Source organism: Anolis sagrei, chromosome 4 (assembly GCF_037176765.1).
Source record: "Anolis sagrei isolate rAnoSag1 chromosome 4, rAnoSag1.mat, whole genome shotgun sequence".
Taxonomy (NCBI): domain Eukaryota; kingdom Metazoa; phylum Chordata; class Lepidosauria; order Squamata; family Dactyloidae; genus Anolis; species Anolis sagrei.
In genome coordinates this window covers 150,725,414-150,736,208 of record NC_090024.1, presented here as the reverse complement: position 1 = coordinate 150,736,208, position 10,795 = coordinate 150,725,414, and positions in this window count along the sequence as shown.

The window sequence follows — 10,795 nt, the reverse complement described above, 5'->3', positions numbered from 1 at the left end:
GGGCAAGAAATTGTTTTCTTACGAACGGTTGTGCTTTGTTCTTTGCGGGTTGCTCTTTAGAGCTGAAATAATGGCAGATAAAGTGAGAAGCTACCGACATGAGGCTTTGTTGCTCCCTGCCATGTCTGTCTAATCAGTCTTTGCTGGGCCCGACTCTTCCACCAGTCACTTTGGTGTAAAAGAAAAAAAAAGAAAACTGTTCCACTGACACTAGTGGAGACAACAAAGCTACCTGTGTATGTCACAAAAGAAAGCCATACTTCGTGGATTTACAGAAAATTTTACAATGGCATGCACTTTCCTTAAAAGACACTTGGTTCATTTGAACAGCCAGCCAGCACTCAGTGAAAATCAGCTGAATAGTTTTCACAAAGCTCTGATGCCCCACCTTCAAAGACCCCGTGGAGCTTAGAAATTTCATTTTTTTTGCTAACAAAGCATGTAAGAACAATTACCAAAATGCACTGTTATCTTGTGCATTGGAAAGGGAGGTAGAATTCTATCTGGCTGTTGGGGAGGACTGAAAAAGGGAACTGGAATGAGCTCTAAAACTGAGAAGTAATGCAAACAGACAACAAACAATAACTGACCAAAGGATCTACCAAGTCCCAGCACTGCATTCAATCCAACATACTCACAATTCTGGTTGAGACATTTATTCCAAGAATCAATAAGACATAATACATATGAAAACAAAGTGCACATGAGCAACATCTAATGCATACGTGGTAATCCTGATCTGAGATCTACATGGTTAGTACGGAATGTAGCTAGGACACGTTTGGTATTTAAGAGGATGTTCTCAGGGTCTAGCACTACAATCATAACTTCTGGTTTTTGGCCCTGAACATATGATGTTATAGTTACAGCATTTCTAGTATAACACAAATGACAGAGCTCGGAAAACAAACAATGTCTCCAAGCACAACAGCCAGGCTACCTCTATGCAAGTGCCCTCACTGAGTAACTTTGCAACTACAAGGTTACTCAATGTGAATCAAGCAAATTACAACTTGTTTCAAACAGACAAGGATTGTCCTTTCTCCCACCCTGGACATTCCATAGATATATATATATATACTAGCTTTCCTTGCCACGCGTTGCTGTGGCCCACCTTACCTCCCTCTTTCTCTCCTTCTTTCCCTCATTCCCTTGTCTTCTTTCCTTCTCTCCTTCCTTCCTTCGCTTCCTCTTTCCTTCTTCCTTTTTTTCTTTTCCTTCCCTTTCTCTTTCTTCCTTCTCTGCCTCTTTCCTTTCTTCCTTCCTGTGGTTTTTGTTTCCATTCTTCCTTTTGTCTTTCCTTCTTTTCCCCCTCTTTTTCTTTCTCTTCTTCCTTTGCTCCTCTCTCCTTCCTTCTTTCTCTACCCATTTCTTTCAATCCCTCTTCTTTTCCTCTTTCTCTATTTTCTTCCTTCTCTACCTCTTTCCTTCTTTCCTTCGCTCTTTGCTTCCATGTTTCCTTCTCTGTTTCCTTCCTTCCTTTGATGTTTTTCCTCTTCCTTCATTGGGCCCGCTGCAACCTAGGAGGCTGCAACCACTGCGTCGCTCAGCGAGGCCTTGGTTGTTATGGCGGTTCCGCCGGAAGTGCTGGGAGCAAGACTGACAGGCGAGGGAGCGGAAGTGTGGGAAGGGGTGGGGGGGGCGAAGGAAGGGGGCGTGACTTCCCGGAGGGGGCGTGGGAGGAGGGAAGGATTGAGTTAGGGTGGGAAGGGGCGGGGCGGCAAAGGGAGGGGTCGTGGGTTGCGCGGGGGCGTGGGCGGCGGAGGGGGAGGAGGGAAGGATTGAGTCAGGGTGGGAAGGGGCGGGGCAGTGGAGGGAGGGGGCGTGGGTTGCGTGGGGGGCGTGGGTGGCAGAGGGGGGAGGAGGGAAGGATTGAGTCAGGACGGGAAGGGGCGGGTCAGCGAAGGGAGGGGGCGTGGGTTGCGCGGGGGGCATGGGCGGCGGAGGGGGAGGAGGGAACGATTGAGTCAGGGTGGGAAGGGGTGGGGCGGCGAAGGGAGGGGGCGTGGGTTGCGTGGGTGGCGGAGGGGGAGGAGGGAAGGATTGAGTCAGGGCGGGAAGGGGTGGGGCGGCGAAGGGAGGGGGCGTGGGTTGCGCGAGGGCGTGTGCGGCGGAGGGGGCGGAGGGAAGGATTGAGTCAGGGCGGGAAAGGGCGGGGCGGCGAAGGGAGGGGGCGTGGTCGGCGACGGGTTGGTGCTCATCTCCATTTCTAAGCCAAAGAGTCGGTGTTGTCCGTAGACACCTCCAAGGTCATGTGGCCGGCATGACTGCATGGAGCGCCATTACCTTTCTGCCGGATCTACTCACAGTACTATTATTAGGGCCAAATAAATGTCACAGGTTTTGAGATTTAAATTTCAGAAGGAAAGAAAGATGCAATATGCAGGTCTTGTTATTATTCTTTGAAAGGGGAGCAAACTGGTGGTCACTGTGAGGAATAGCAGTCCAACAAAATTGAGCAAAAATGTTTTAATATTTTAATATTAATCTTTTACTACTGCCCAGTTGTGCAAGCCTATTTTATGCCAACACAATCAATACATAAATCAATACAATTCATTTACTAGATTTCTGCAGCTGCCCTATAGCACATTATGGAGCTCAGAAAAATAAAAATAGCTTCATAAACTGCAGGTTTCAGTTCATAGCTTTAATTGTACTTGAAGATATTCAAATGTTCTCTACAATTCTTCAAAAATGTAGATTTACTTTTAAAAAAGGAATATTGAATTATGTTACTCTGTTGAAGCACATTTGGGTGCTGGCCTTTATCTTCTCTCTGTGTGTATAATTGACAAATTCTTAAATTCCAAAACACAAAATATGGATTTTATGACTATTGTTGAAAAAATTAAATTTAAATAAGGAAAATGTGTTTGGGATGTAAATTTGAAGTAATATGTAAAAGAAAAAATTAGAAAATGTGTCTGCTATTCCATATGTTGGGTTGCATTCTGTTCAGTGCTTTTAAAAATAGTTGCACATCATGTAAAAACTAAACGGCAAAGTTTAAGGTAGCTTGTGTTTGCTCTTTTAATATTTATGCTTGCAACCTTCAGTTTAAATGCAGTGGAAGGTTTGTATTTGACCAGGAGTCTTGCTACAAGGAGCTACCTTGTAAAGTTAACCTGCTCTGACAAGCCCCAGATGTTGTTCTTTCTCCAGACCAATGACTTGATGGAGCTCAAACAATGATCATGGAACTATGATTTCCACATTTGGAACTGCAATATCTGTGTATAGTTGTCTATCAATAGGAAAATGGGACAATGCACGTAGTGAATTGAACACAAGCTTCCAAAATGTTCAATAACCTTGATTTCCAAACCTGTGCACTGATGTACAACAATGTGTAACTATAATTTTAACATTGTTTTATAAGTCGGCTCTTTTCAATTTTTTTTCTAAAGCAGCTATTTTATTACATGTTTTATACAACATCCTTGCAATTCAATGATCTTTGTAAATTCACAGCTCACTGCTTCAAAAAATGGCTAATGAAAATTTCAGTTGATATATGTATCTATATCGCCATATAGATATATGTTTGTTCTTACTGCTCTGATTTGATTTAACCTTTCTTAAACCCATTTTCCACTACAGTGGTACCTTCACATTAAATTCTTTGTTGAGACTGCGTCGTACTTCGCATTCCTTCCAAACTCCTGGTTGGTTGAACAACCTCAAATTAATGCACAATTTTCCCAATACAAGTATCATTTCTGCTGCTTGCTTTCAGGCTCAGAAACTACATAAAGTTGTGGTCCTATACACACATAATCAGAAGTAAGTAAAATTGAACACACTTACCTTTGAGAAAGCAGGCATTTGATTTTACTGAAGAATTGTCTACACTTTTGCTTCTCATTTGGTTGAGAGAGTAATCCATTCACCAAGAGACAAAAACCAGTTAAAATAATGTCCTTTGTGATGTAATCACTTGACTACTAGTATATCAACTGAGTCTGTCAAATTTTTACATAAAATCTTCCCAAGAGCTGTTGAACATCGATTCTCTCCAAATATTGGTGAAACACAATGGATCTGAACCATACCTAGAATGAAAGGTAAAAGAATATCTGTTTCATTACCTATTTCTTGAGATGGGCATTATCCAAAAAAAGGATACGTTTGATGTTATTTGTAATAATTAAAGAAACTATGAATTAATACAGGAATGAAGTACTCCAGTACAAGATATGGAGTACATCAACAGTGCCCTATACTATAAATATGGTTTCTCAAAGGATAAGGAATTAGTTTGGAATCAGAAATAAAATAATGAGTTAGACATAGCGCTGTTTTCAAGTTTATCATCTCCATATGCCTTATTCCCTCAGGTGTTTCAGATGCCTCTCATCTGCCAGTATTCCAACATGACTGTGTAATAATGTTACTGTAGACAACGGACCCAGAATTATACATAATAGATTTGTTTTTCTTTATATATGTTAAGGTTTTGAAAGCTATATGTCAGAAGAAGGAACTGGCAAACAACCCCTGTGTATTTGTTGCCAAGAAAGCTTTATAAAAGTAATGGGATCATCATAGGTTGACAGGAGTCTCAAAGGAGCATACATGCACAATCCCGGACTCCAGCCCCATATGATATGCTACTCAGCGTATCATATGGGGCTGTAGTCCGAGATTATGCATGTAGTCCGAGATTGTGCTTGACACATACAATTACAGAATCTTAGAGCTAGAAGGGACCAGTAAGACCATCTAGTCCAGTGGTTCTCAATCTGTGGGTCCCCAGATGTTTTGGCCTTCAACTCCCAGAAATCCTCAAAGATGGTAAACTGGCTGGGATTTCTGGGGATTGTAAACCAAAAACACCTGGGACTCACAGGTTCAGAGCCATTGATCTAGTCCAATGCCCTGCAGGAATACACAGCTACCGCTCCTCTGAAAGTTGCTTATCCAACTTCTATTTAAAGGCCTTCAAAGAAGATCTTTCCACACCAAGGCAGTCTATTCCACTGAAGAAGTTCTTTAGGTAGTATCTCTTTTATTTTCATTTGAATCCATTGGTCAGTGTTCTAGTTTTTGAAGCAGGAGAAAACACATTCACTCCAAATACTACATGCTATCTTTTCAGATATGTAAACATTGTTATAATGTCGCCTTTAAGTCTTCTGCTTTCTAAGCTAAACAAATCCTGTTCCCTAAAGGTCCTTCCACACAGCCCTATATCCCAGAATATCAAGGCTGAAAATCCCACATTATCTGAGTGTGGACTCAGAGAACCCAGTTCAAAGCAAATATTGTGGGATTTTCTGCCTTGATATTTTGGGATATAGGGCTGTGGGGAAGGGCCCTTAGTTGTGAATAGCACTTTTAATCATCTTGGATGTTCTTCTCTGGATACATTCCAGCCAGTCAATATCCTTCTTGAACTGTGCTGCCCAAAACTCTACATAGTATTCCAAGTGAGGTCTGATTAAACCAGAATAGAGTTGCACTATAGTACGACTTCCTTTGATCTTTTTTGCTTTTGATGCAGCCTAGAACTACATTGGCTTTTTTTGGCTGCGGCATCACACTTACAGGTTCAAGTTTAGCTTGTGGTCTACTAAGACCCCCATCTCCTTCTCACATGTACTGCTTTCAAGTCAGGCGCCAACCATTCTATATTTGTGGATTTCATTTTTCATGCTTAGATGTATACCTCACATTTATCACTTTTGAAATTCAGTGTATTAGTTTTGGCCTAACACTTCAACCTTTTTTAGCCTTATCAGATCGGGGTCCGAATTTGCATGTGTGCATATCCCTGAATCTTCCCACCATTATTCTTATTATTTAAATTGTTGGGTTGACAAGGAGCGCAAGGAACAGGAGGCTGTCACATAGCAATTATTCACATAGCTATTGTAACAATTCTTTATACCTGATTTAATGTCTTCAATATCATATTTTTAGAAATTCAGAAGAACACTTTATTCAAGTCATGACCTGAATGACTGAACATAAGGGTATGTAGCTATAAGCAACATTTGGCTATTTAAGGGAACACTGAATGAATTATATGTTTTTATTCCAGTCTACTTTGGGGTGTTTTAAATGGTTTTATCTGTTCCAGTTAATCTAAGGTTACTTAGGGCCTTTCCACACAGCCATATAACCCTGAATATCAAGACAGAAAGTCCCACAATATCTGCTTTGAACTGGGTTGTCTGAGTCCACACTGCCATATAACATTTTATTCAGCTGCGTGGAAGGGGCCTCAATGTTGTTGTTTGCTATTTATTGTTTGACTAACGTGGAATATTATTACATTTTCGCTTTTATTTACTAAGCCGCATTGAGCAGAGAAATTCTAAAAAGTGGAATAGATTCAAATACTGACTTCATATAATTTACCATATATCCCCTTTTCTTTCATAAAACGTCATGCAAAGTAACCTAGTAGACATTTGCAACAAAGAAAAGATACGCATTATGAATATTCTGAATAATTAAATACAGCATATTAAATACAACATATTATTGTATAATCTAATTGTCCTTTGATCACCATGCCTCAAAACCTATGGTAAATGCAAAGTGACACATAATTTACTTTGTTGAATCAGGTCCCTTCTACACTGCCATGCACAGTAATCCAGATTATCAAAGCATTATCCACATTATCTGCTTTGAACTGGATAATAAGAGTTTGCACTGCCTTATAATCCAGTTAAAAGCAGATAATCTGGATTTTATATGGCAGTGTAAAAGGGACCTATTTCTGAATCTACACTATCCTGTATCCCAGGATATGATCCCAGATTATCAAATTTGAACTGGTTAATATGAGGCCCCTTCCAATATTCCCCTTTGAGGAAAATCTCCACCGTTACCTTTTGCTCATGGAGGAGGGAAGATCAGCAGTATGTTGTGTTCCTTTCTGTCTGGTGCACTTTCTGGGTGCCTGCTTGCCTTCCTTCTTCCTTCCTTCCTTCCTTCCTTTTCTGCCTTGTGTATGCCATGTGTGACCTCTTCTTCTTTCCCTTCTTCCTTCTTCCAACACTGAAGGAAGGGAGTGCCCCCAGACACCACCTCCTTCCCCCCTCCTTTGGTTGACTCCAAGGGCCATCTAGTCCAACCCCCTTATTTCTGCGATGTAGCTAAAGCACCCCAGACAGATGGCCATCCTGCCTCTGAATAATAATAATAATAACAACAACAATAAAATAATAATAAAGAAAAGTTGTTCCTACTCTGTGTTACTTATTTAATTGTGTAGTCCTTACTTTGAAAGTAGTTGTTGCTCTCCAGAAACTTTGTTTTTGTGCACCCAAACTCTGGGCCCTTCCACACAGCCACATAACCCAGAATATCAAGCCATAAAATCCAACAAGGTCTGCTTTGAACTGAGTTATCTGAGTCCACACTGCCATATATTCCAGTTCAAAACTGTGTTGTCGCACGGTGGGCCTGTGCATTAGATTGTAGACAGGACATACATTCTGTGTGCCCAACGGGATGCTGGGGCTGCCTCAGATCAAAGGCCCTTAGATCCCCCCAAACAGAGTCTTTAGATTGCTTAAAGTAAATCCAACAAAGTTCTTTATTGATGGAAACAAACAGGTACTTTAAAGCTTTCTTAACAGTCTATTGGCTCTTGCAATCTTGTTCACTGGGAACAGGCACTATCTTCTTAACTGTAATTAACTAATGGGGAAATCCTTAACTTCTAATCTGGGCAGTTTGTACTTGCCTCTGTTGGCGTGTAGCCCCTGCACCCGGTACCAACTGCGTCTGGCTTCCGTGAGCGACCCTTACCAAGCAGAGCTTTGTAGACTTCCAGGGGAAAAGAAGGAGTTCAGGTTGCTGTGATGGCTGGCTGAAGTCCCTCCGCAAAGGAGCTGTAAGGCTGTAAAATCCTCAGCCAAGCTGTGGGGCCTTTTCTCCCCGGCCAAGCTGTAGGCTATATATCTCCCCGGCCAAGCCGTAGAAGACGAAGCTTTCTACAGGAGCTCTTGGAGTTATGTCCTGCATGGAAAGCTGCTCTGTGTGGACTGACTCAAAAAGGCTCCTATTCCCTCCAAAACTCAAAAAGGGGTGGGACCAGGGAACCTAACGATAATTGACAGGTGGCTTGCCCTATGATTGCAAACTATAACAGGAAGGCACCCTGCTGCAAAATCCCAAGCCTGGGATTGCAAACAAACATTTAATGCAAAAGCAAACAGAATTGGAGCTCCTGGTACAGTTGTACCTGCACAAAAACAGATGATGTGGGATTTTATTCAGCTGTGTGGAAGGGGCCTATGTTAAATGGGTGGAAACTCTACAACGTTTCTCAACCTGGGGGTCAGGACCCCTTGGGGGGGGGGGTCATGAGTGGGGTTTCAGAGGGGTCACCAAAGACCATTAGAAAATACATATTTCTGATGGTCTCAGAAACCCTTTTGGCAGAGAAGGCTAAAGATCTCTCCACCTGCCCTTCTATTCGTTTTTGATATTGGTGACCGACAACTCCCAGAATTCAGAAACAGCCCCCAAACCCCAACCCCACCAGTATTCAATGTTGGCCATGTAGGTAGTGTGCCAAGTTTGGTGCAGATCCATTGTGGACTGGGTTCAAAGTGCTCTTTTATTGTAGGTGAACTATAAATTCCAGCAACTACAACTCCCAAATGTCAAGGCCTACAATCGAAGAGCATTCTAAATCCCACCAACGATAGAATTGGGCCAAACTTCCAACACAGAACACCCATCACCAACAGAATATACTGCATTTTCTGATGGTCTTTGACAACCCCTTTGACACCCTCTCACGACCCCCACCCCTGGGGTCCCAACCCCCAGGTTGAGAAACACCGCTCTAGCAAGATGTCCCTCCTGCAAAATAAAAGTTTTTGCAGTTTAACAAACTTTTCCCATGTGTTTATGATAGAACCAATTAGGAAATGACATTGATAACCCAGGAACAAAAATAATAGTCCAGGAAAGATGTTTCTTGGGTTGTGGTAGATTTTTTGGGGTGTGTGGCCATGTTCTAGAGGTGTTTCAGATTGGACTATTGCAATGCGCTCTATGTGGGGCTGCCCTTGAAGATGGCCCGGAAACTCTAACTGGTACAACGGGTGGCAGCCAGGCTCCTTACTGGAGCAAACTATAGGGAGCATACTACGCCCCTTTTAAAACAGCTTCACTGACTGCCAATAAGTTGCCGAGCCAAATTCAAGGTGCAGGTTATGACCTATAAAGCCCTAAACAATTCGGGCCCCACCTATCTTCGTGATCGCATCTCCCTCTATGAGCCGTCGCAAACTAGGTTCCTGCGGGAGAAAACCTTGCTAGCAAGTCCCTGACGTCATGAGCCTGAGCCTCTCTCCCCGCCCCTTTCTCCGCCCCTTTCTCTTTGCCAGCGTGGTTTTTCCTTTGCTAGGGCAGCATTGCCCGCATTTTCTCTCAGTTGAATTCTGCCAACTGAGAGAAAATGCGGGCAATGCTGCCCTAGCAAAGGAAAAACCACGCTGGCAAAGAGAAAGGGGCGGAGAAAGGGGTGGGGAGAGAGGCGGAGTCTCGTGACGTCAGGGACATGCTAGCAAGGTTTTCTCCCCAGGAACAGAGTTTGCGACGGGCCTTAGAACCAATGCAAACTTTAAGATCTTCCAGGGAGGCCCTCGATTCGCTCCCACCACTGTCACAAGCATGGTTGGTGGGGATGAGAGAGAGGGCCTTCTCAGTGGTGGCCCCCTGCCTCTGGAACCCTCTTCCTGGAGAAATAAGACAGGCCCCGTTGCCCCCTCCTTTTGTAAGAGCCTGAAGACCTGGTGGTTTAAACAAACCTTTGAGAACGACTAGTTCTAGCTCTGCCCCAGACACTGTTGAAAGTGGCCATATCTTTTTCTACCAATTACCCAGGTCACTTTCTTCTATTAGGCCCTGGAAATGTACAGCCATAGACTCTACCTAATTTCCTCGGCCCACTAAAATCGCACTAGCCTGGCCTGGCTTTTTAAACTGCCTTGAACAGGCAGAATTATTTTAAATATATGTGCTATTGTGGTTTTTTAAGGCTCATATTGTCTTGGCATAATTTTATGTTTATACTGTTTTCTTTGTATGTATTGATTATGTTACTTGGAAACCGCTCTGAGTCCCCTTGGGGAGATAGAGCGGTATATAAATAAAGTTTTGTTGGGTTGTTGTAGGTTTTTCCGGGCTATATGGCCATGTTCTGGAGGCAATTTTTCTCCTGACGTTTCGCCTGCATCTATGGCAACATCCTCAGAGGTAGTGAGGTCTGTTGGAAGTAGGAAAATGGGTTTATATATCTGTGGAATGACCAGGGTGAGACAAAGGACCCCTGTCTGCTGGGGCAAGCTGTGAATGTTTCAGCTGATCACCTTGATTTGCATTCAATGGCCTGGAAGCGCCTGGGGGGAATCTCTTGTTGAGAGTGATTTTATGTGCCTGTTTGTTTCCCCTCTGTTGTTTTGCTGTTGTAATTTTTGAGTTTTGTAATACTGGTAGCCAGATTTTATTCATCTTCATGGTTTCCTCCTTTCTGTTGAAATTGTCCACATGCTTGTGGATTTCAATGGCTTCTCTGTGTAGTCTGACATGATGGTTGTTGGAGTGGTCCAGCATTTCTGTGTTCTCAAATAATATGCTGTGTCCAGGTTGGTTCATCAGGTGCTCTGCTATGGCTGACTTCTCTGGCTGAAGTAGTCTGCAGTGTCTTTCATGTTCCTTGATTCGTGTTTGGGCAATGCTGCGTTTGGTGGTCCCTATGTAGACTTGTCCACAGCTGCATGGTACACGGTAGACTCCTGCAGAGGTAAGAGGATCCCTC